This window comes from Varanus komodoensis, unplaced genomic scaffold (genome assembly GCF_004798865.1).
Source record: "Varanus komodoensis strain SLA01 unplaced genomic scaffold, ASM479886v1 scaffold6_2, whole genome shotgun sequence".
NCBI classification, from domain to species: domain Eukaryota; kingdom Metazoa; phylum Chordata; class Lepidosauria; order Squamata; family Varanidae; genus Varanus; species Varanus komodoensis.
The window spans coordinates 10,462,371-10,488,194 of NW_025336346.1; the positions used below are offsets into that span (position 1 = coordinate 10,462,371).

At 39.5% G+C, this 25,824-nt stretch overlaps 1 protein-coding gene and 1 long non-coding RNA gene across 3 annotated transcripts in view; one reads left to right on the forward strand and one right to left on the reverse strand.

Moving 5' to 3' along the window:
* The window catches only part of LOC123034186, a 71,477-nt gene extending 51,793 nt beyond the window's left edge, over nucleotides 1–19,684 (reverse strand). For both annotated transcript variants that reach the window (XR_006416711.1, XR_006416710.1), the window contains exon 1: nucleotides 19,412–19,684. This is a non-coding gene — a long non-coding RNA (uncharacterized LOC123034186). The remainder of the gene's footprint in view (nucleotides 1–19,411) is intronic.
* Nucleotides 1–25,824, forward strand: part of SYN2 (synapsin II) — a 198,988-nt gene that overhangs the window by 58,199 nt on the left and 114,965 nt on the right. The gene's annotated exons all lie outside the window — the stretch shown is intronic.

Below are 25,824 nucleotides of genomic sequence, written 5' to 3' on the forward strand. Positions count from 1 at the left end.
GGTTTGGAAGAGGTATGGAAACCAGTATTAATGGCAAATTCAGCAATTCCATTTTTAGAGGCTGGGTGGCCCAGGTACATTCAAAAAGTCAGAAAGATGAGAAGTATCTTTAATTGGCAGGTGGGTAATTGATGCATTTTCTTTTTATTTTGAAGTTGCTACCAATAATTCATCAGAGTACCTTGAATTTTGACATTTGTGGGTGGAGTTAATAATTTGCTTTTATGCATTCATGGTTTCCCTAATTCATCATTTAAAGCCTTTCATCATAGGGGACATTCTCATGATGATTTTAGCAAGTGATCTTACGGCCGCTAAAAACCTTCTAGTGCGTCATGGGATACTTTCAGCCTCAGAAACAAATCTCTAACTTATGTATGCTCCAGTCCTCCTCCATGGTTGCAGTTAATACCGCAGCTACTTGTCTGAGGTCAGAAAACCAACCTTACAAGAGTATGTGAGTGGTGGGGTTGTCTTGCAGAGTGGGAAGGCAGCTTGCCCCAGTCTGTACTGGATACTTATAAACGTCAATTCAGATGTACACAAGCACTGAGGGTGTAATTGAAAAGCCTCAATTGGTTTTTTCTATGTGTTCTTCACTACCACTCACCGGAGCCCACCTCTCTATCTTCATGGATGTGCTCATCCTGGTCTCAGAAGGCAAGCTGAGCTGAGAGGAAATTCGTGGATGCTCATGGAATGAGGGTCGCACAACTGGCAGTGCCCTTCCAGGTCACGTGCAGCAGCACAAACAGGGTGGAAGAGGGATGCAGCTTGCACAGTGAGACTTGATTCCTGGTGAGTGCCTTGCAATGTGCTCACCAGGACTCGGGCTCACAGCTGCATCAGCGCACCAGATTTACTTACGAGAATTAAGGGTGATTGAGGAGGTTCTGCAAGTGTCCCAGTCGAGCATGTGCCCCTTAATGTACTGAAGCAGCTTACACTAAGCAAATGTCACTGCTCCACTCAGCATGCTGATCAGGCTCCTTCACAGGCGTTTCAGAGGGGAACATTTTGGAGGGGGAGGGGGAGAGGATGGAGTACTGCCAGGATGCCTCATATCTTAGCCAGCCCAGCCTCTTTCCTTCCATGGCTGGTTCCCCCTCTCTGAGGTTGGTTTCTCTGCCTCACAGAACAGCTGGTGCAGTTCTTTCCACGGTGGCTGCAAGGGCACAATGGGGTGTGGTAGAAGATCTGGGACCCAGGTTCAAGTTGGGAGAGCAATCTGTGAGCCTAGATCTGTGAATCCAAAACATCCTATGACCTTCTGACCCTGTCTAGGGAGGGGGCATAGGATTACTCCCTTACTGGCTTGCTTAATGGCTTGTACTGCTCTGCACTAATATGGCGGCTATTGCCACTCAGTATTAATAGGATCATTAATACCAGTCCATTGAAGCATGCTTGACTTATTCTGCTTGTAGTCAGACTACTGAATAGATTTTTGGAAGCCTAGCAAAATATCAACAGCACTGTCTGTATTTATGATCTTTCACTAAAGATTAACATTATATGGCAATGGGTAGTGACATAAAATAATTAGGCTCTCTCTTAGTTATGGACTGGACATTTAACTTGAGTGAAAAGACAAGTTCTGATGTGATATTTCTGTATTAGCTGCATTGGCAGTAGAAAGACTACATTCCTGGAGATTATATTTTTATCTTATCCTAAATCAAAATGTAGCCCTTTATTTCTGAAAGAATTTCTCCAGTAGTCTAAATGCACATTGCAGAAAGGTCATGACATCAAAGCAGCTTAAATACAACACAGAAATGACATTTCTCAAGGCTCGTGTCAAGTTGTTTCCAGAAAAGACTGTTTTCTTTATGCTTCAGCAGAGTCAGAGCTTGGCCTTTGGGGCACTGTATTCTGCAGAATCTGCCCTTCCATAAAATAGCTTTGGTGATGGGCTTGGATCAGACAAGAATAATGCTAGTCTGGAAACCATTTCTAAACTGACTTTGGAAAACATACAGATTCATTTTAATCCATTAATAATATGTGACTGTTCCTTGATGTTTTTTTAAACCTATACTAAGCTAAAGACTCCCTATACCCTCATGCCCATCCTTAATCATGATACTGCTTGCTGGGTTCTATTTTTAATTGAGTGACAGAAATAGATAACTTGTTTCCTTGATTGAACACGTCTTCCTTTTTTGAACATGTAGTCCAGTAAGAAAAATAAAACTTAGCAAAACATGTGTGCGATGCCATCTCTTGTACGAATGAAATGTGATCAGTGTTCCTTTGTGGCTTTTTTAGCCTTCCCAAAGATGTGAAGTTCTTATCTGATTGTTTTGACTTTGGGGCATAAATTCAGGCTAGAAATTTATGTTCTACTAAGGTTGTGACAAAATGCCCTTTCCAACGTTGTTGCCCTATACACAGGCTATGCCTATGCATGCTTTTCAACAATTCTCTTTTTGTAGGGGAGACATCCATGAACAGGATGGAAAACGTTGTCATTGATCCTTGATGTTCTGAAATGGCCAGTGAGGCCTGGGGTCACATCAGCGTGATGGAGGGCAAGGGATGTTTCTAGTTCTGATGCTTTGTGGGTAAAGAAAATGACACCATGCAAGAATGGGGTATGCAGTCCCCAGAAGGGAAATGGAAAGAAACTCAGCAGTGACACTGTCATTACAATTGCTTTTCTTGAGCCAAGGGAGTTTGTATGTAAATTATTATTTTCAGCTTTAGTCTGTACACCTGGATAAAATATTTCATTATCTATAAAACAGAAAATACGCCAATCTGCAATATTGTACTAATGTGGGCATTAGTCCCACCGAATCCAATGAGACCTATTTCTGAATAGGCATACATAGTATTTAAGTGCACATTGGTATTTGGATTTTGCAATTACTGGGTTCTGTCCAAGGGTGTATGTCCACCAGCAGAATGGACATTTTTGACAAAATGATTTTTTCCTGCTTCCTGCGCATCCGTCCACAAATCTGCTTAAAAGGTTTGGAGGAACTTCTGGTTGTTAATCTGTGACTACTTTTCGCTTTGTCACAGAATCGAGATCCAAGGACTGTATGAAGAATATTCCTTCCCTGTTTATCCTATACATAATCTCTAGTGGCACTGTGGTATAACAGAATAGCTCAAGTATATAAGAGGAAAATAACTCTTTTTTTCACCCTCAGACCTAATACCCCATTTTCCCTGCTCTAAAAAAAACTTGCAGAAACTGCTGTTTTCAAACAGAAGCAAGACTGGATGGCTACCATGTATTGAAAAGTCCCTGTAAAAACGAGGAGTGATGAATAAAAATGATATGCACACAATACATGCCTTGTGTCAGAAACCTGAAAGTAGAAGTTCCATTGTCTGCTCATGAGCCTTCTATGTACATTTTGATCAGCTTCAAAAGAGGTACAGGATAAAATATGGATAAGCATCTTTCTTCTTAAACAAAGTAGGATTTTACAGCTGTTAGGCTTTTTGCTGCTTAATATAGTTTTTGTGATATTTATGTGCAATTAAATCCACTTAAAAATAAGCCATGTTGCTTTTATTCTTCACCTCTGTCTCCATAATTGTATTTTATTTTATTTTATTTTATTTTATTGTTATGGTCATAGACCAGCAAAATGATATAGAATCAGATTCTAGTTCATCCATTGCCACAATAGACTTATTACATTTTACATAGTCATCTATTAAATAAGAGCTAATTGTAGTCAGAGCAATGCTTTTCATGAATTCCAGAGAATATAAATATGTGGCAGTTAATTTATACAGGGATTAATTTTCAAATCTTATAAGGTGTTGTAACCAGATACCTTTTATATGGATCCTAGGCACAACTGCTCCTTATCATTTTAATTCTAAAGTCATTCTTTTAAGTAGACATATATTTAAGGTATTATCTTAATTTCATGCATGTGTGATAGACTTCAGTGTTGCCTTACTTCCTATTCCTGCAGTGTGTGTGTGTGTGTATTTGCAAAATATCATAACCATAGTCAAGTTTACAGCCTGTGTATATACATAGTTATGATCACACCCTTGCAATAAGGGTGAGCTGTTTATTGTGTGAACAGCCCATAGTGCACTGAGAGATGATCAGGCTCACTGTTAATTAGTCATCCCTTTCCTGCCCCTCTTTCCCCATTGGTCCCCTCACACATACTCTGGGTGTTCCCATGACAGGACAGACTTGTCTGTGATCATCTTGCTGTTATCACGTGCCTCTTTGTGCTTCTTGCACTTTCCGGAGTCTGTAATGTTACAGGTAATAGCAACCCCTTCAAAGGGGCCAAGTGGCACATTGGAGAGACTGTCATTTGTTCATTACCCTCTTCTTTGCATCCCGTATGTGCTCTTTATTTAGTTGCACTCATGGAAGTGTACATGTGCACAGTTCCAACATGGCTTGCATCTGTAATGTCCAGCTGGCCACCCACTTAGCCCCTTTTTCTGAGTAAAGATCACTCATAGCTTTGATTTCCCTTCAAAGCTCATCTTTTGCAGGTGTTAAGACAAACAAAAGGCAAAAATGAAGAGCTTGGCAGCCTCTCTGATCAGAGTCCATGTGAAGTGCCTGCTGCACTTCAATAGCAGAGAAAGCCCTTTGTATTGCCCCAGCAAGACACACCATTTCTGATGTACACAAATCCAGTTTTAAAAAAATAAACATTGCACAGATTTGGGATGCTATTTAAAACAAAAACAAGGACGTGATAAACCAGTGACTGCTCCTCCAATGTGCTGCTTGGGCAATTTAAAGGGGCTATCACTAGCTGTAAAATCAGAAAATGCTGTCTGCAAAAGAAAAGAATAAATGGCACAGAAAAGCTTCATGTGCACAAAAGAGCTTGTGATGCCATTGGGTGGCATGAGCCAGGGCCAGTCACCCCAAAATGTCACATGGGCACTTCTATGGTGCATGTCACCGCTAATAGCCCAGACAAACTCGAAAAGAGGAGCAACAGATTTTTGCTACTTCTGCCAAGTGGCTCGTTATCCTGTATCCTGATTACACAACAATCCTTCTTGGCTTTACCAACCCCTAGAACAAGTTTTGGGTTTTCAGGGTGGCTTATTGCTACACTGCTGGAAACAGTCAGAGTTCCTATGATAGGATGCCTGTCATGTGAACCTGCTCATTTGTTTTCATCAGCTTCAAATTTCTTAATGTTTGCATTATTGCATCCTTATTTGTGTAGGGATGTAATTTTGATTTTAAAAAAACCCACTACTTTCTTGCTCTTCTAGTGGCTTCTACTGGTACAAAACAATGAGCAGCAGCAATTTTGGATATTGCCTTGTTTGAAGAGAGTATTTAGACTCCCTCCCCCTCTTCTTATTGATGGTGCTTGTTGAGTTTCTGTCCTAGCGTTCAGTCTGCTTCATCAATAGGAAAATTTTTGAAGTAACCCCTTATGGTTCAATCAGCAACTTAACCCCCTATTAGTTTTTGAAAACTGTTTGATAATCAAAATCTTTCATCATGAATCATCTTAATTTTAATCCAGTATTGGAAGAGTGATAAATCCTGATAACATATACATGGCAATGTATATAGGGACCATCTTAGTGGTTTTCCACCTGGATCTTTATCTGTTCTTGAAAAAGTGACATTTCATAATGTTGTTTTCCACATTAGTCATTTTTCAAAGCCAGTTCAAAATGACTAATCCAAAGTATGATACTGTTTTGGATCAAGTATGGTTTTAGGCCGTCAATAAAGTCTTGAGTCATTCTAGGCAACTAGCACTTCACATGAATCTTCAAATCTTCACACTTTGGACATATTGGCAGTAAAGACTACTTCCATCAGCTCAGCTGCTCAGCTTGCTATGCACGTGGGTGGCTGGTAACATCATCACAATCCCCTTGATTCCCCAAAGTGCAATTCAAAGCTGACAGTTCCAGATGATGGACACTTAGCAAAAAACAGCAGTCCTCACATGTTCGTGCAACTTTGTTTTTCAGACTTCTAACCTTATGCTAGTTCTCACATGACAGTCACCTCAAAAGTAGATCTGTTCTCTTTAGAGGAAATTGCGTAAGTTTACCTTAGAAAAGTTTGAGGATGTATGGGATTCCCTTATAGGAGTACTTCCACTTTGGAAAATACAAAAGTAGGAAGAAAGGCCACTGAATTCTTTGGCATTAAGAAAAGCTTCGCATTACAGAAAGAACCTGTGATCACTCAGTTCACTATCCAGTATTAGAAGGAAACTTTGGGTAGAGTGACACATAGATTGTATGTTGTTAAAATGTTCTTGCTCATGGCCATGTGAGGAGAGGTTTCAGAGCTATCGATTCAGAAGTAAGAGGCAATTTCATTACAGCCTCCAGGCAGTTGAACACATAAGGCAAACATCTCTGTGAGCTTGAGTTGTTCAAGATCAAAATCTTAATCAGATTTGAAGACAGCCTTTCTGAAGGGGAAATGCAGGAATCTATGGAAGACTTTATTTGCAAGATCTTTTGTAGGTCATGCGTGTGTGTGTGTGTGTGTGTTTTAGAAAAAAATCTGCAGTAATGTGCTTTTGAAAGCTATTTAATTACCCATTATCTCTTTCTTACCTGTCCTTCTTAACAGGGTTCTACATTGTTACTTCTTGCAATGTGTATAAATCATATGCTTTAAATTGTCTGCCACCTTCAATCTTCTGAAAGCTGCCGCTGCATTTCCTAATTTCTTATTGATCCTCTACCTATAAACATGGTTTTAGTTCCCTGTATGACTGATCCTTATGAATGTCTGCTTTTCATCGAAGAAATAATATGGGACAAGAGCATCTTGAACCAGCTTATCTTGTTGGGTTTGGGTATTAAAGGACTTTCTGCATCTCATTAGGGAAACTGGTGCGTGCTATAAGTCAGCCTGTCTCTTTATTTGCCCTCTATTCAGTTTGAAAGCAAAAGCTAGAAAATGATCTATACAAAGCAAAATACTAAGAGATGGGGATAGATATAATTGAAGGAGTATGTTCAGCATTGAAGCCATTCAGCGTGACTTTCAGACAGTGCAATTCTTTGATGTTATATCTATTAAATTTAATTGACACTATGTTGAATTCCTTTTAGCTGGCTTCATTTCACTGTCCTTTCACAGTAGTATTCCTTGATGTTCAGTCTGTTTTCTAAAGAATAGCCACAGTATGGGTTACTTTATGGCCACCTATCAGGAATCCTTTCTAATTAAGAATATGGTTGCTACTGAATGAAACCTAGAGATATGGAAATTGCATAAAGGTCAGCTTCCTTATGGCAACAGAGAAATTCACTGGTTTTATCCCCAGACATCCAAAATATGATTTGGACATTAGCTTCTCTTCCAATATTGTGAGATGCATTGAGTCCTGGAATATATTTATTTAAAATTTTTATAGGTTGATTTTTTAAAATCGTTTTGAACATACAGTGTGTGTTGAGGCAATATTTTTACATGACATCAGACAAGGATGTTGAAATATGAACAATTCTTGTATTGTAACAGTGTTTAATGTTCTCTGATGTAAATGCTGTTTTAAATTAATTACTTGCTTCATGGAAATTAATGATTGGGCAGTGTGAATGGATTGTTCACACCATTTTGAGTTCTGAAAGAATGATATTAAACCATCAGAAGGACAATTGCTTAGCTCCTATAATGCAGTGGATTGAAGACCTTGCAACTCTTTCAGTATTTGAATGGGTGGCATATAGATTTTAATGGCTATCTGGTTTTAGAATTGACCCCAAGTTGGTTTTAGTCAATTTTAGTTTAAATTGTTTTATTTAATGCTCTAGCTTATATTTAAAATTGATATATTATCTTTATATTACATTGTTTACATGTTGACTTAATGTTATTGATTTTAGAATGTTATGTTGAGAGCCAGTGTGGCGTAGTGGTGAAGAGCTGGGACTGGGACTCAGACGATCTGGGTTCTAGTCCCTGCTCGGCCATGGAGCCAACTGGGTGACTTTGGGCCAGTCACAGACTCTCAGCCCAACCCACCTGACAGGGTTGTTGTTGTGGGGATAAGATGGAGGAGGAGATGTAAGCTGCCTTGAGCCCTTTGCAGGAAAGAGGCAGGGTATAAATAAAAAATAAAAAATAAAATGTTGTTTTACATTATGAGACACACAGAAAGCCCAATTTTAGGTCATTGTAGCAGCATAAATCCAATAAATAAATAAATAAAATGACACCACATTCAAATGAATACTTATTTGGATATCTCATTCACTTTTGTTGAAGCCCGTGTATGATGGCTAATGTATTGTATTATCAAATATAGATAATCCATATGTATTCATTGCCATGGATATACATAGATTCGTTTGTCCATCGTTTCGATGAGGACCTTGACATCTAACGAGTTGTGAGTTGTCCACGGTATGTCTGCTGGTGGCTGATAAGGCCGATAACGGGCACAGAGTGTTCTGTCACATGTCAGGCAGACATGTGTGGCCATTACTGTTGCAACATTTGCAACTCTGGCTTTACGAAGTGCTTGCTTCTCTTGTGCTATGGTTGTCCTTCTGGTTCAGAAGTTTGGCAGCCCTGGTGGATCATCGTGCGCCATGTCGATCGGTCTTGTGCCAGGGTCTCCCAGGAGGTGGTGTCAATAACCTGGGACTTGAGGAGGCTTTCAGTGTGTTTTTGTATTGCTTCTTTTGTCCCCCATGCAATCACTTTCCTTGAGACAGCTCACCATAGAAGAGCTGTTTGGGGATGTGGTGGTCTGGCATCCTTGCAACATGGCCTGCCCAGTGTGTCTGGGCTTTCATCAGCAAGGTATACATACAAACTCATGCATATATACTTATTTTACTATCTATTTCTCAGTGCCATTTCTGGAATGGACTTTTCCTTTTATCTTCCTTGCTTTATAATCTTCCTAATGAGAGTCTAACATTGTGGGCAGGGCCTTTAAACATTCGTATAGCTCGTACTTATTATTGTAATTATTGTTCAATAATAGTAACATTATTTTTAATTCCCTACCCCTTTCCAATAATTTGTAGAGGATGGTTCCAAGGCTGTTTTTGAAGTAGATGTTATCTCTTGTTACCCAGCCAAGAACATATTTCAAGCATGAACTACACAGTCCATTCAAAGAAAAGGCAAAGATAACCATGCTGCTGTGAAACTAATCACTAGGCTCACAGTCACTTTGATTTCATCCTTTCTAAACTACATTTCCCAAAAAGTGGCAAGTGGTTACTTAGTGTTGGAGTGTGTCCATGTGATGGAGAGAGTGGCTCCTCTTTTGTTACCAGCATCAGAATAATTGAGTAAGTGAAATCAAGAAAATTTGGAGACTGGTGACTGAGTTTTTACAGGTTCACAGTTCATTATATTAGAGTAAAAGATGAATTGAGGATGTTCTAATAATTACCCAGTTTCCTAAATTTTAAGGATGATTAATAACTATGTAAAGTAGGACTGTGCTCATTACCCAGGATGCAATGAAACAGATGCATTTTGGAGTAAGGAATGACACTCTAATACTGTACTGCCAAGGACACGGACTCTGAACCAAATATTTAACCAGCAGGTGGCAGTGGTTAACCATAATCCACTATATGTAATGTCAAAAGCCATCAGTAACATTTATACCTGTTAAATAGTGAGTATTCCATCTTTGGATTTTATATTAGCTAAATGAATGAGTCTGAATCAATTAAAATTGACATTATTACTTTGACATGGGCTATTGGATGGGCTGGCTGAATTTCTCAAATAATTCAAAAATGTGCATGTATTGTGTGCATGCAGACAGGCACATATGAAAATATATTTTGCACTACATCAAGTAGGTTTTGAGGCACAGGGACATTTTTTCATATTTAACTGCTTCTAAACCAAATTGTATAAATCTTCACTGAATAATTCATTATACATCTCAGCTATTCTCAAGGAAGTTGAAAGGAATAAGACATCAGACATTCTTGATCCTATGGATTACGCTCAGTTAGACTCTGCATTTAGAGCAGAATCAGTGGTTGTGCCCATGACATCTGCTTGTCTCATTCTGATGACTGTATTTCAGTTTATTCAGGTTCAGCAAGTGGACAAGTAGCTTCAAGTTTTGAACAAACTATGTGGCTGTTCGACCCTTACACTGTTTGGTGAAAACTGCCACAGTAGACCAGTCCAGGCAGGTTGCAGGAGTTACCAGCACTTCTTTATTAGAAGATGTGTTATCTTCTCTATCTAACAGAAAATAATGAGACCTCTGCCTAAGAGTTTTTCACAGAGTCCTTCCTCCTAGATAATTAATAGCTGGTCCCTGCAACCTGCAGTTTCTTAGCAAGATGTGAGCACTGGTGGTGACGACTCAGCTTCAGGCTGTCTTGGATGAAACAGGCCGGTTGCATACCTTCCAATCTGGATTCAAGGCTAGTTTTGGAACTACAATAAAAGGCAGGTTGTTTTAATGGATAAATTAACTGGGAATGTGACAAGGGCAATCCACCCATATTGGTTCAGCTGGATCTGTTGGTGGCTTTCACTAACATTGACCATTATATTCTTGTGTGGTGCTTGTCTAGAATGAAAAATACAAGCACTCTGTTGAAGTGGTTCCAGTCTATTCTGATATACAGATCTGAGAAAGTGATGCCTGGGGATTCATGTTCAACCCTTTGGCCATTGTCCTATGGTGTCTGTTGAGGCTGTATTCTCTCTCCAGTACTATTTGGTAAATACTGCTTGGAGAACTCACTGGGGAATTTGGGACTTAAGTGTCATTAATATGTGAGTAATGCACAGTGACCTGATGCTGAGGAAACAAGGTAACATTAAGAGCAGCTTCTGGGTACAGGAACGGCTTAGGTGGAGGTTAATAATCAAAGGCTTAAACCAGAGAAAACAACTCTCACCAGCCATATCCAGCATGGCGAACAGTCAGGGATTATGTGTCATGTAATTGAATATTTTTGGAGGACACCAAGTTGCCTACCAAGCTGTACAGTATATTCACTGCAAGACTGTGCATGTTAAACAACACTGATTGAGATTGTGCTGTAGTTTTCAGACAACTGGATGTGGGATAGTGGGCTTGAATCCCTGCTTGGGCACCAGGCAACAATAATTGTCTATTAGTCTAATGTACCTCACAGATTGCTGGGAAGATAAAGTGGGTGGCTCCCATGTATGTTGTTCACTAACATTTGGCAAAAAATTGAGCAGCATTGATAACCAGCAAATGTGTGTCCCATTTAGCTTTACAGCAAGATACAATGCAGTTGAAACATAATATATGCATTTTTAATCTAGAAAATAGTGGGTTAAATCCAGATCGTACAAATGGACAATCCTGTCCCATCCCTTCCCCTGCTTTTCTAGTTGTCCAACACATACCTACCCTGCAGATATTTTCCAGATGTTCCCCAATCATCTGGAGTGGTTCTGGACGGTGTATAGGGGGGCTGAAGGAAGGTTTTCCCTCAACTGGCAGAAGGACAACATTGGATTCAAGGCAATATGCACATTAAACAACTGATTTATACAACACATCTATTCTTTATATTACAGATGGGCAATTTGTGACCTTCCAGATGCTTTGGTCTTCAATTCCCATCAGTCCCATTAGCGCAACCAATGGCTAGGGATGCTGGAAAGTGTATGCCTATATATGGAGGAGATGCAGTTTGCCTAGCGCTCTTTTACGTAGTTGTTTCATTCCATAATACGCCAATACTGGGTGAACTGTGACCATTATTCCTCACAAAAAGTAAAACAGGTATTTAGCAATTCATTGTCATAGAACTAAGAAGCAGAAAAGTGGTTCTTACATGTATTTACTTATTTATTCATTCATGTATCATACCAATAGCTAAAGTTTTCTGTGAGGAATTAAAATCATAAATTATAAACAACATAAATTATACTATAAACTGCATAGAAAATAGAAGCAAAAAGCAAAGTAAACCTAGCAGCAGTGCAAAGATTTAGAATATAGTAGCAGATTTACAAGAAATTAAAAGGCTGAAATGGGGTGGTGGTGGAAGGAAGGTCTTCACCTAAGTGCTCCAAAGCGCACAATGTGCACTTTCCTGTTTGGAAAGTTCATTCCTCAATTTGGGTGCCACAACAGCAGCCTCATGGGAGCGTTGCTGCATTTAGGCCACCCCTGTCCAGGTAAGGGCATACGTGGTATATCAGTCTAAACTGACACAAGGTGCTTTGTGCCTCCAAGAGCACCCCTGTCTCTAGTGCAATGCTGGCTCTAAAAGCACTCCCAAACTATGCACAGTCCTTTAGGAGGAGTGCCACCCCTCCAAAACAAATTGAATATCACTCATCTGGACAAGTGAGCCATCCACTATAGTCTGTCCATTCTGTCTAGATTGTCTCTCAGTTTATTGGCCATCATCCAGTTCATTACTGTGCCCAGGGACTGATTCAGAACACTATTACTTTATCTGAATTTGATGAAAAGGTGTGATCTACTCTATTTAATAACACCTCAGTGCACACTTCCAGATACCCTACTTCAGTGCATTCATGTAGATAATTAACACCAAGAAGGATAGAATAGAGCCCCGTGGTACCTCGTGTCATAGCTGCCAAGGTATACAGCAATTATCCTGTAGCAGCACCTTCTGGAATCAGTCATCCAAGTAGAAGCAGGACCACTGCAATGCAGTGCCTCCTACACAGTTGGGCACATTACAAATATGTCAGAGAGATTGCAAAACCAGAAAAAAATGGTGAAACTAAATACTCTTTCTAATTAGCACTTAACTTTGCATGGTATCCTCTCTTTCTACACAAGAGGGCAGCAGAAGGTAGCGTTTGTGTTCAAATGTGTGTTTCTGCAAAAGCTACAGAAGACAATCGTGAAGACCTTATAGTGTGACGAAAAAGAACTAAGAATATGCTCCTTTTCTCTGAAAATGCAACAGGAAACGGGCTAAGTATCAAAGAAAGAGAGAGAAAATTTTTAACAATATACAGAAATGCTAGTGTATTGCAAAAATTAATATATTCTATATTTTAAAACATTTCATGTTTCTTTGGTTCTCCTAAGACTTTATAGATGTTGAATATTTTTCCTTCCTCAGATCATCACAGTCCTATAGAAATAATAGATGTGTTTTTCTTTAGAACAATACATACAAGGTATACCTCAGTTTTCAATTTGTACTCTGGTAAATATTAAATATTCTATAAGGGACAGCAGGAAATTGGAATGCATGAACCTCTTGAAACTGTAATGTCAGTGCCGCATATCTCCTGGTGCACTGAGATGTAAAATAATGTTTCCAGTTACGGCATTTAGGAAAATGAAAGTGCATATAATGGGAACAGAAGAATGGCATGTTCTCACAGATAATTTGATCAGTGTTGATCGTTAGAAGCACTTACTTATATAGAACTAATACCCTGCCATACGAGAGAGCAAGAGAGCCTTTGGGCAATGGGGGGGGTTTACAAATACAATAATAAATAAACTGCATATCTCTCTAGGGCCAACTGCCAGTAGCCACTCAACAAAACTGTTGTTGAATTGGTTGGGAGTTGCACTTCACTTTTTAAGCATAAAACAATCTTTCCATTCTCATTAGAATCAGCTTTGCCACTTGCTTTCATTTATTTTCAGGAATCAGCCTGACAAGTACTTAGATCTAGTTCATTAACAAGGTAATGTGTTGCAGTTCTGACTAATTGCCAGAATTCAAAGAGAGATGGCAAGAAATGAATGTAATAAACGCTACAGTATGTGTAAGTTTAGTGTACCTTGGCCAGAGGACTTTGTGATTGGCTCACACACTTCCAGTTAAAACTATAATTGTTTCCATCATCTTTTTTATTGCTTCCATCTTAGATGTACTGTAATGGTGGTATTTAGAGTAGTGGTATTCACAAGGAAGTTGGCCTTGGCTGAGACTTGCTGGACATGCCATTTTTAGTGCATGTCTGAAGCTGCCTGAAGTTTTCCCATGATGAGGGAATAGCTCTTTGAAAAGTAAAAATTTTCATTACTTAACAGATTTACAGGATATCAAAAGTATGGGATATTAAATAGTGTGCAGGGCTCATATGCTAGTAATACATATCTTATTACTTATGACCAGTTGCACCTTCTCCAGCAGTGGAAGGAGGTTAGAATCCCTCCCTCTTCTTGGAGAAAATATTCCTCCCCTTGTTCCTGTTGCTCTTTCCAGCTCAGTAGCACAAATGTGCCTGCTACCACCTCCCTCCCTGCTGGATCATATCCCAATCCCCAGCAGCTTTTCTGGGCCTCTTCTGGAAGGGCAAGTGGGCAAAGTGTTCCCCCAAGATGATGCAGCTATCCAAGCTGCAAACCAAAAGGAGGTGAGCTCCTGTTCCCACCCTTTCATGCCCAGAATTGGTGCACCAGAGCTGTCAGCCTGGACTCGGTTAAGATGACTTTAGAATAAGGAAGTGGCAGTCCTGAGTATTTGATTGATTTTAGCTTTGTTTCAAATATTTGCAAATATTTGTGGAACGGGATGCAGCAGAATGATCTGGATCGACAGCAGCTGTTGTATGCCCTGTTTAGCTGTTAGGAGTGGAGGGTCAGTGTGTGTGTGTGTGTGGGGGGGGGTTGTTTTGGTGCCCTGTAAAAGGATGGGACTTGTGTTGCATGACCATGGAAGATACCTTTGCTTTTAGGAAAGCACAATACTTTCCTGATGATTTCTACTGAAATGCCTACTGAAAATAGTTCTTGCATTATTATTGTTCATGGTTGACCATGTGTGTATGCTGTGAGTTGTGAGTTCAATATAGGGGTCAGAGTAGAGTCCCACTCTAAAGACTGCAAGTCCTGGGCCTGTCATGATGCAGCATTGGTTGTGTGGCTTTGATGATAACATATCATTAGCAACAGCAGCAGGAGCTTGAGTTTATGAGATCACAGGGATTCTTACACTGGCATTCTTTAAGTTAGTGTTTTGTGATCTTAAAATTACTTGATTCTCTGTAAATTGGAAGCTATTGCTTAAATAGGAGAATGTGCTTTTGTGTGGTTGCGTGATTTTCCCTTTGCCCACAAAAGGTTAAAGTTGTGTTCTTTGTAGTCTCTGTGCATCATATATATGGTCTCTGCACCTGTACGGAACCTGTTACAGGGAATATTCAATAGGTAAGAGCAGTTTGGTGGGAACCCCTCCCTAACACCCATATAAAAGGGAGAAGATCCCACCATTTCCCTCAATTTCCTGAAAGCAGCATCAAGTAGTTCTTTCTCTTTCATGAGATTTTTTCCTGAGTGTTTATTCTTCTTTTTTCTTACTTTCAAGAAATTGTGGCTTGTGCAATATGCCCAACTTTTTCCTTCCCTTCGCAAGATTTTTTTCTCAAAAAACTGCTTCTTTTCTGGCCTACCCACAAAAGAAAGAAAGAAAGAAAGAAAGAAAGAAAGAAAGAAAGAAAGAAAGACTCTTCATGTTCTTCTGTATTGCACATACCATATGTATTTTTTCAGTTTTTCTCTTCATCGTTCTTTTCCCCTTCTTTGCTTCTCGATGGCATAGAAGGTGCAGTTTAGGAAGTGCATGAGGTGCAGTGCTAAGCTAGCTTTAATGGATAGGAACTCTCTATGCTCACTGTGCTTGGGTGAGGGGCATGTGATGGAGCAGTGTCCCCACTGCCAGGCCTTTGCTAAGCAGGTGTTAAGCTGACTACTTATGCACCAAACTCTGGAACAAGGCTCTCTGTTCAGTTGGCACCCAAGGTGCACCTAAGTTCTCCTACCTATCCACTGCCACCTCTGTCACTTCACAAAGGTCTGTACATTCAACCACATCCACTATCCATCTGTGGCTCCATCACCTCCTTCAGCTTCAAGGCAGCTTCTTGAAACTTCCAAAGGTGAAAAAGTTGGCCAAGTGGGCCAAAGAGGTGAAAGCAGTGGACCCTTTGGTCACCAAAACCAAGTGGTGTCAAACAGCCTCTTGGCCAGTTACTGGCCATTTTGGAAACCAAGCACCCAGGAAGACACTGCATCAGAACCAAGGTTCAAATTCATCCTTGATGTCTGAGGAGGAGATTTAGGATAACCATCCTCTCATCTCCCCGCAGTGGCTGACATTTCAGAACTATTGGGTCTGTCATCACCAGCTCAATGTCCACTGGAGCTGCTTGGGACTGACAGTAGAAGGGAGCGGTTTCACTCCTTTGTGTTGGACTGGGAACCAAGACATTGTTTTGCCAATATTTTTCCCATCCCAGTGTAGCCTAGTGGATGGAGTCTATGCTGCAAACCCTGAATGTGTATAGAGCACTGGTGTTCTAGCCCTCCAGGACTGGATCCTTCAATGCATCCCAAAGCATTTTGTTTGTTATGGAGACAAGACTAAAGGACAGCCCCTTTCAGCCTGGGTGGTGCAGACAATATCATTGGCTTTTGAACTGTCAGGACTGCAGGTTCCAGTTTGGCCAAAAGTGCACTCAGCTCAGGAGGTAGTAATTTCGACAGCCCTGCATGCAGAGAGTCCTCTACTGGACCTGTGCAAGATGGTGACCCGGTCAACACCATGCACCTTTGCAAAACATTACCAACTTGATCAAGCCGGGCCAAGTACACATTCAAGAGAGCAGTTCTCTCCTCAACATTGCACCATCCAAGAATGTGTAAGCTTGCTAGTTGCCCATGTGTGTGATGCAGAGGGACCACAAAGAAGGTGGCTTTCTATAACCATCTCTCTTGGAGTGGTCATCTGTACATTCACACAGCTTATCCACCTACCGCACTGGGTGTTGTGAGTGACTTAGCAATTTGTGGCCATGTCTTTCCACGTGTGTCCGTGTGTCTTTTCCTTGCACTATACAGCTTCACTGAATGCAAAGTCAGTACCAATCATCCTTTTGTCCTGAGGCCACCTGGTGGCCTTGTTTAGGACTCCTCCCATTTATATGGATGCTGGGGTAGGGGGTGGCTCTCGCCAAAATGCTCTAAGCTTCCCAGGAATAGGCTCTATGCAGGCTCAGACCCCATGTGTGTGAATGCACAGATGAGTACTTGAAGAACTATAGCTACAGGGAAGCAACCTGCCTTTCCTCAGTTTTCCCTTTCAGTGATATGGGTTGTTATCTTTTGAAGATTCCAAAGAGTGGTCCTAGTCCTAGTCCCCCAGTGAGTCTACTGTTCTGTCCCACCAGCCTCCGTAGGCACTAGTAGCTGTTGGATTTAAGAAATAGGAACGAGGTTTCATTATTGAGTTGAACACTTTTAAGTTCAATGTATTTCAACAGGATAGTTAAATACATGTTTAACTATCTCTTACTGAAATAGGATAGATTGTGACCTATGTTCGGTTGCAAAAATAGTACTTGCTTCTGGGAACAAAAATACCCTTTGGGAAAATATTGTGATTCTGTATAGCAAAAATAAGTGGCTCAAATTCAAAAAAGTAGCTTTTGTACTTTTACTAATTATAGGGTATAATTCCAAACTAGTTTCCACAGCCAAGCTCATCTAAAAGAGGAACTAAATTGAACCTATTTCTGCTTGACATTTGCTAACAGAATAAAAGATAGGCTTTCTTATTTTGAAAGTGTTACTTTGAAACTGCCAGTGTATCAAGGCAGTTTCAGCAGCAGAACTTGGGTGCAAGTTTATTCTCTGCATCACCTTCCACTCAGGCGAGCCCAGACACCTATTTTTTTTTTTTTAATCGTCTTAGATAATGAAGGGAACCAGGAGGCAGAAAGCAAACTAAGGGGGAAATATGCACAGCTGTGAAATAACAGCAATGACATAAAAGGGAATGTTTGGCCATACTGATCAAAAAAATTGTAAAAGAATAAAGCTAAATTCCATTTTAGCACAATATTTATTTACTTATCTATTTCAGATAACTTCTATATCATGTTTCATTTATTAAAAATAAATTCTAAAGTACATTACAAGCTTAAATTAGGTTATATATGCCCTCCCGCCCCTTGAGATCGGCAGCAGAGGCCCTTCTCCGGGAAACCTCCGTGAAAGATATTAGGAGGGTGAGTACCCAGAGGAGGGCCTTCTCTGTGATGGCACCCCACCTATGGCATGTGCTCCCCAGAGAGGTCCACCTGGCACCGTTATTTGTTTATCGGCGCCAGGCCAAGACCTTTTTATTTAAAAGTTATTTTAATTGTTAATTTATTGATTGTATTTATTGGGTTTTTATGTACGCGCCGAGATGTTTCCGGATTTTTTAAGGCTAATTATATAATTATTTATGTTGTAAGCCGCCCCGAGGCTTTTTGCGAATGGGGCGGCATAGAAATTGTTTAAATTAATAAATAATAAATAAATATAATATAAAATAGTTGATCCTTAGAATAAAATACAACATCATTAATACAATAAAAATGATAAAGCAATAAATGAAATTAAAAACTGACAATGGTTAACCATAAAATACTATCAATACTGATGGTTAACTGATAATGCTAGCAGTCAGGGAAATGTTGAGGCAAATAGATGTGTAAGTTGGCAGCAGAAGTTCTTCACACTGGAAACTTGTCAGATCTCAAACGGGTGATCATTCCCACATGGTGGGTACCACAGCTGAGAAGGCCCTACTTTGTACCACAGCCAAATGAGCCAAATCAAGAGTCCAAGGGTATAGTAAGCAAAGCCTCTAACTCATAACAGCACGATCTGTACAGAAAAAAGAAGTTTCTCAGGTAACCTCAGAGAAAGACAATAACTTTATTGAGCCAACTCAGACGCCACAAAATACTGTGAACAGTTTTGAGAAGGTTGCAGAGGATTTTGTGACCTTGGAGCTGACTTGATAAAGATATTACGGCGGCATGAATTTTGCATTTTTTCCTTTTGCAATGATATGTTTAAGAAAGTGAGGCAGCTAAGTACTGTACAGACTTTATAAGAATTTTACTCTTACCCACAAGCACAGAAGAAATTATGAACTGGATCCCTCCTTTACTCATCTCTTTCTCTAGAATGGCATAATTTGTTCAGTTAAGATGCAGTCCTATGCATATTTAGACAGAAACATTCCTAGAAGTCCCAGCATTGGCTGGAAAATGCTGGAAGTTGTAAGACTTTCTCCTGACTAAACAAGCATAGGAATTTATTGTTAGTTTTTGTTAAACATCTAGATGTCAAACTGTTATATTCCACTCTAGTATTTCCTGTGATTCCCAGCTGTCTTTTCAAATACATAGCTGACACTTTTTTTGTGGAATCGCTGAATACATTTGATCATATTTGAGCACATTTGTTAGGAAGGAGTGGTCCATATTTAGTAATGCCCATCATTTTTTAATTCTGAGTCTGGCCTTTGACAGGTTTTATTGGCCTATTTCAATAAACGGAAGGACTATCTCCCCTTCCCCATTCTCTTGCTATTCCTCTCAGTCTCTCATTGACATTCGGGAGAACAAACCTTTCCGTCTTTAGAAATGAACTACATCATTTATTAGTTAAAAACAGAAAGCATTTGGAATGCAGGGTCCCACCTTTTTCCATTCATCAGGGCTGAAGAATCCGGACCTCCTTTTAAGGTGCTTTACCACGAACTGTGTCCTTGGCAAGCAGTAGAAGGGTGTGGATCTCGTATAGCATTGGAGCCTTTCTGGCATTCCCATGGCCCTGATCCAGAGAGCCTCATCTTCCTTTGCTGGAGTAGCTGCTGGGGACTACTCTGATCCCAGCACTGGCCTGCTAGCTCCCCCTCTCTTCCAGGTGCAGATATAGAGCTGTTTCCTACATTGGATTGTTAAGGGAGGCAGCAGAAGTGTTCTTGTTTTTTGTTCTACTTTTAGTAAACTGCCAGTGCAGCCACCATCCCAGCAGTGGCAATTCATTCCCTTTCCTGGATGTGAGCTAGAGGGGAACTCCCTTCCCTTCTCATGCCACCCCCCCTCCTGCCCCCGGTACATGCAAGCATGCCTGCTTCCCGCCACTCTGCCTATTTTAAGCTTTCAGGACATTCATTTCATTTATTTTTATTGCTGTTTCTACAACAACAACAACAGAGAGAGAGAGAGAGAGCAAATGATGAGGGTTTTTTTCAGAGTACAGAGGAAAGCAAAAAGGTCAGGAACTAATTATAGGATCATCTCAGTAATGAGGTAGCTTTTTACTGGGCCCCAAGGCCTGGCTCAGGAGAAATGTTCCTGCAGCTCCAACTCAATGGGGAGCCCTAATCCATACCTAATCACAGTCCAGGCTATAAGCCAAGAGTCTCTCCAAAGAAGGCTGGAACACAGAGGCAGGCAAGTGGACAAGGAAAATTAAGAATGCAGAAGGCAGGGAGATTAAATCAGGAGTGGGAAGAAAGTAGAATAAGATTAGTGTCTACTTGCAGATCTCTTGGTGATTGCTAATAGAGAAACAAGCGTTTCTGATCCTCAACAGTTTAACCAGAGCAACAATAAGCAGCCTTCCCCATGGCCCTGAAATTCATCTGGGTCCCTGTCTGTATCAGCCGAAATGCAGACGTGCACTTGAATGTGCAGCCATTGGGGTAATGTAGGCAATTAGCTCTACTCCTTGTGCCATGTTTTCCTTCTGGCTTCATTCCCAATTATGTGAACACTTCATCATCACTTATAAAGTGACTGGCACTGACTGGTGTTGCCAACACTCTATATAACAGTGCCCATTAAACAAAAGGTATATGCATGATTGTATCACCCTATAGCACAGGGATAAATCATGAATGCAATTGTATATCAAATCAAAAATGGGGTGAAATTGATTTTTTTTAAAATAAGGCTTAGGACTGGTTTAACAGTGACCTAAACTTGGCAAACTCTGAATGGATTCACACAACAGCACAAGCAACCCTGTGTGGTTAAGTTTGTTCAGGTTTTTTTCAACCAAAAAAAAACTGACAATCAGGTGGTTTCTACTTTATCAGGGTTTCCCTGCTCAGTCCCCCCACTATTGGGGTGTATCCCATCAGCAATTTTACCTGAAATTCAATCCAAGGTCCATCATTTCCTGCCTGAGTCACTGGCCTGTTCCTCCTACATCCATACACACAGGTTGGATGGCTGGAGTGGCTTCTGCAGTTGCCACTCTTTCCAGAGAACTCTGTGGTAGTTGCATATCAGGACAATAGAAACCATGATCTATGTGTTCAGACAACACACCAAGTCATGATGATACAGAAAAGCCATAGAACAGATCTTGGATTCTTATCATGGTTCCTAAAGTTCAAATTTATAAATTTACCATATCAAATTTACCATGACTGGGTTCAGGCAACAAAACTGACCAACGATGTTAAAAACCCCCGCACCATGGGTTGTTGTGAACCCAGCCACTGTTACCACTTCAACAATTTTCTGGATTCAACTTGTTAACTACATTGGTGTCTTCTTAGATTCAACTTTACTTTGCATTTTCTTGACCAGTGTTCTAGATTCTAACCAAACTTCTATTTTGTTGGTTTTAAGTAAGTCCACATATTGTAGGGAGATTGTACCCTCTTGACTTTCCCTATCAGTCTTCTTTTTACTAGTCCCCCATTTTTTCTTCTTTCAAAGTCAAATGTGACTGTATTAGGCTTCTTTGGCACTCACCTTTATATATATTAAAAAGTGATGTCATTGCCATCATAGTTTCTAAGTATGTTCAGTAACACTTAGGTTGCACTAGTGTTACTGAACATCACCTAGGATTAGTCAAGGGTCACCTGGCCTCTGGATTATTACGAGGGTTCTTCAAAAAGTTGCCGCTCTTTTTAAAACTCTATTTTTAGAATTTAAAAAACAAATTGCATCACTTGTCTACATAGTCACCATCCTTTGCAATGCATTTCCCCAGTGTCATACCAACTTTTTAATGCCATCAGCAAAACATATATAAAATATATTTATAAAATATAAAAGTACAGAAATTTTTGAAGACCCCTCGTATCAGCAGTAGTATTACATTGCATTTATATCCCACCTTTTTGCCTCTTGTGAGGAATCTAAGGTGGCTTACATAGCTTATTTTGATTTGTTCCAGGACTAACTGTTCTGGGGCACAGTCATCTGGGGTATCTATAAATTTTACCTCTACATCCTGACTAGATCATGCATTTATCAAGTATTTGTACAAATGGCTCTTTCTTTGATGCTTCCTAATTTTCTTCATCATTTCAATATTATCTTAAGCATTTTAATCAGGGAAGGTGATGGCATGACTCTAATATTCAATTACTTTAAATTATTATTTAGGAACACAGTTTGCAGTTGTTTTGTTTCTACTAATCATGATCAAACCAAAGTTTGATAACCACATTTATGTTTGACCACCATGGCTGAGCCACAGTGAATCTAGAATGGAAGCAGAATGTTCTGATTGATTGATTGATTGATTGATTGATTTTCTATACTGCCCAACAGCTGAAAGTCTCTGATGAAGGAGAAAGGAAAGCATCTGAATTTAAGGTTCAATCTTTTAACACTAAACTATAGTTAGCGTTACTAAACCAACCATATATATCTCCACTATTAGGCATTTTTCTAGGTGAAGTGAGATGCTGAACGTGATCAAAAATATGTGCGTAGGTTGAACTAAATTAACTTTCAGGCCCAAATGAGGAAATGTTTGTTAAGAAAATAGGTAAAATAATGTCTTGTGCTACCTTGGAGTTTGACTCTGGGATTCTACAATGAATTAAACCATAAAGTTGAATTATGAATAGCCTAATGGTTCTTTGTGTCAGCATGCCTTAAATGAGCTGTTATGAATTTATATCATATGATAAAATTACCTTGACTGAAGACAGCATTACAAGACCTGTTAAAATAAGGGAATTCCTGCACAGTTCTTATGACAAAAGGTGTTTTCACAAGTTAAAAATGGTAATGGAATGAATTGGTCTTACAAACCAAAAGAGGACACTAAGGAGCAGCAAAGCAAACCACATTTACTCTAAGTTATAAATGGCTATCTACCACATGTTGTATTACCAATATTCACTATTAAAAACATTTGGAAATAATGTGTTATAATGTGAAAGATGTTCATAGTGTCATCAGCAAGCTCTAGAGTGTTTTACTCATGCTTGTCATTAGAATATTAGTTCTGTATGTAGCAGTTGCACATTTTTTCTGTATTTTTTGACATTTTAACTATTTTAAACCTACACCTCACCACAAACTTCTGCTTTCTCTCCACTCATTTATGCTTCCTCCCATTTTCATAGCTGCTCCACCAGGCATTTGCTCACCTCATGGATTCTTTTCCCATACACATGGGAGTGGCTGCTCAGTAGGTGGTGGTCAAGCCGGAGAAAAGTGTATGAAATGATGCCTGAATAAACCTGGCATCATGTAGAACCTAAGATTCTTCAGGAACCAGAACATGAGGAGACACGATCTAAACAAAGTATGAAATAAGTACTTAGAATGAAGTCTATTAGAATCTTGCTTGGCTTCATGACCAGATCCAACTAAGTCTTAACTGAAATCTGAGCCTGAACTGGCCTAGTTTTGGTAAACCAGAACTTCTGGGAAAGCATGGCATAGACTGCTAATCTTTGTCAACAGCATACAATTTTTCAGTTTCTAATGCTAGAGCTGAGTATGTTTTTGCTTAATAACGTTTTCTCCTTTTGAGAGACTTGGGGCTATAAAGCAGGATTAAATTGAAAAAATGAACCAGTGATGCAACTTAGAAGCTCTGGTTTTAAATAGAAGTTTTAGCCATGTTCAGTATTGTCTGGGGACAAGAAATCTTGTCTACAAATTGGGGAACTAAATCTTGGCTACTAAATAGGATTATCTTAAAATAATCCATTCATTAATTTTAAATCAAAAACTTGATGCCAGTACTGAAGAGATACAACAATATTTATATTTGGATCTAAAACATATTTTATAGCTTAAATATACATTCATTTTAGTCTATACAATAGATATATATTGTGATCAGGACGATATTAAATCATATTGGACAAAGGAAATGTACATCCTACAATGGCACACCCAATTACATCCCTCTTTTGGTCCAATGGAAGGATGGGCATATTGAATTACTGTGTTTCCCCAAAAATAAGACCAGGTCTTATATTAATTTTTGTTCCAAAAGACGCATTAGGGCTCGTTTTCAGGTGTTGTCTTATTTTTTCATACAAAAGCCATAAGATTCTTGCCCTGAGTGTCCTCCATGATTCCTTTCTTGTATTCGATGGAGTAGCTCTTTCTTTTTGCACTCGTCTGGGGGTCAAAATATTATTCCCTTTAAATCTACCATTCAATCAAGTGTTAATTGAAGACTTACAAAATAGGAGTGGCAACACACGAATGTATTAAGTATGTCCGTTACAACACCCAGTGTATGAATTATGAAACAGGTTCGTTTGTCATCAAGTGCGCACTTTATTTGTGCATTGTGTCTGTAATCCAATTGGTCATTCGGCAATAAGTCTTGAGGCATTTACCTCTCATCCAAAGGCAGCCACTTGGGTATTTACAAATACTTAATTATAATTTATATTTGCATTTATTTTAAATATTGATGTCAATAATATTATTTGTTGTTGTTAGTCATGAAGTCATGTCCGATCCATCGCAACAACATTATTTACTTATATTTAATTATATATTATTATTTTATAATTCAATATGTCCATCGTGTGTTGCAATGGACATGCTAAATGCGTCCGTCTGGCTCATGATCTTAACTGAGGCCTATTTTTGGGGTAGGGCTTATATTACGAGCATCCTGAAAAATCATGCTAGGGCTTATTTTCCTGTTAGGTCTTATTTTTGGGGAAATACGCTATTCATCCCCAGAGACACAAAGGAGGGAATGATATTTTAAAACGTTACCATGAAACTCTTAATGTCAGTGTCAGTGTGGAAGTCAGCTCTATTGCCCCTTTCCAGGTATCTTTTCACAGGAAACATTTGACGTGGAAATCTCAGATTGGGGTGCTGTTACATCTGGGTTGTCTAAATGTCTCTGATTATTAGTAGCTCTAAGCAAGATGCATTTGGCCACTGACTGACTCGTGCTGGCAGCTTCTTGTTAATTTTGTCAGTGATTTTCAACCAAAACTAATCTCCAGCTTGCAGACCTAGAGCTTTCCTTCCTAAAATGTAATCAAGGGTCATTAATATTAATTAATGTACACTGTATTCTGCTAGGAACATGAATGCTGCATAAAGAGGGGAAGTATTCATCATCTTCAGTTCCAACACAGTAAAAAACTATTTTTACTTGCACCTGCAGGGCTTTGTTTTGTTAACCTTTCTGAAACTGGCAAGCAGCTGGTTTCTTAGCCACTGTTGATTTGCCTAACATTGTAACTGTAAACCAAGCAGGGGAACACCATCATTACCAAGCATGACTTTTTAGTACCTTTTGTATTTGTATTTGCTGCCCCCCTTTTTCATGTAAAGATGTAATTCACACAGTAAATGAATCCATATCCAACATCGTTGCAAATTTCTCAAGTTAGAATGCTGCAAATAATTAAGGTTTGCAGGTTTTCTTTTCTTTTTTGAAGTACTGAAGGCACTGCTTAACTTTGGAAGGAGGCCAAGATCTGAATCAATGAGCACTTGAAAAGTTAGTCTGAATTTAGTCCTTGGGATCCAAGAATATGCTTTATAAAGTTATGCTTGGGTAAAAAATCAAGAATGATCTTTTAAGCCTAACATGTTCAGAAAGCTTTTTGTGCTTCTGTGGAAGCAAGCCGGTGGAAATATTCCTAGTCTTACTTTGTTTAATGTTTTATTAGACTCCAGATGGCATAATTTAGTGTTCAGTATTAGTGTTTGTTTTCAAAACTGAAGTCATTTGTTGAAACATGAAGCATGCCAGAGGTTTAATGATTGCCTCATCCAGCGGATGTTTACAAAAAAAAGGTGAATCTGAGGGGGAGTGCTATCGTCCGTATGCCAATATATAAAAGAGTCTCATG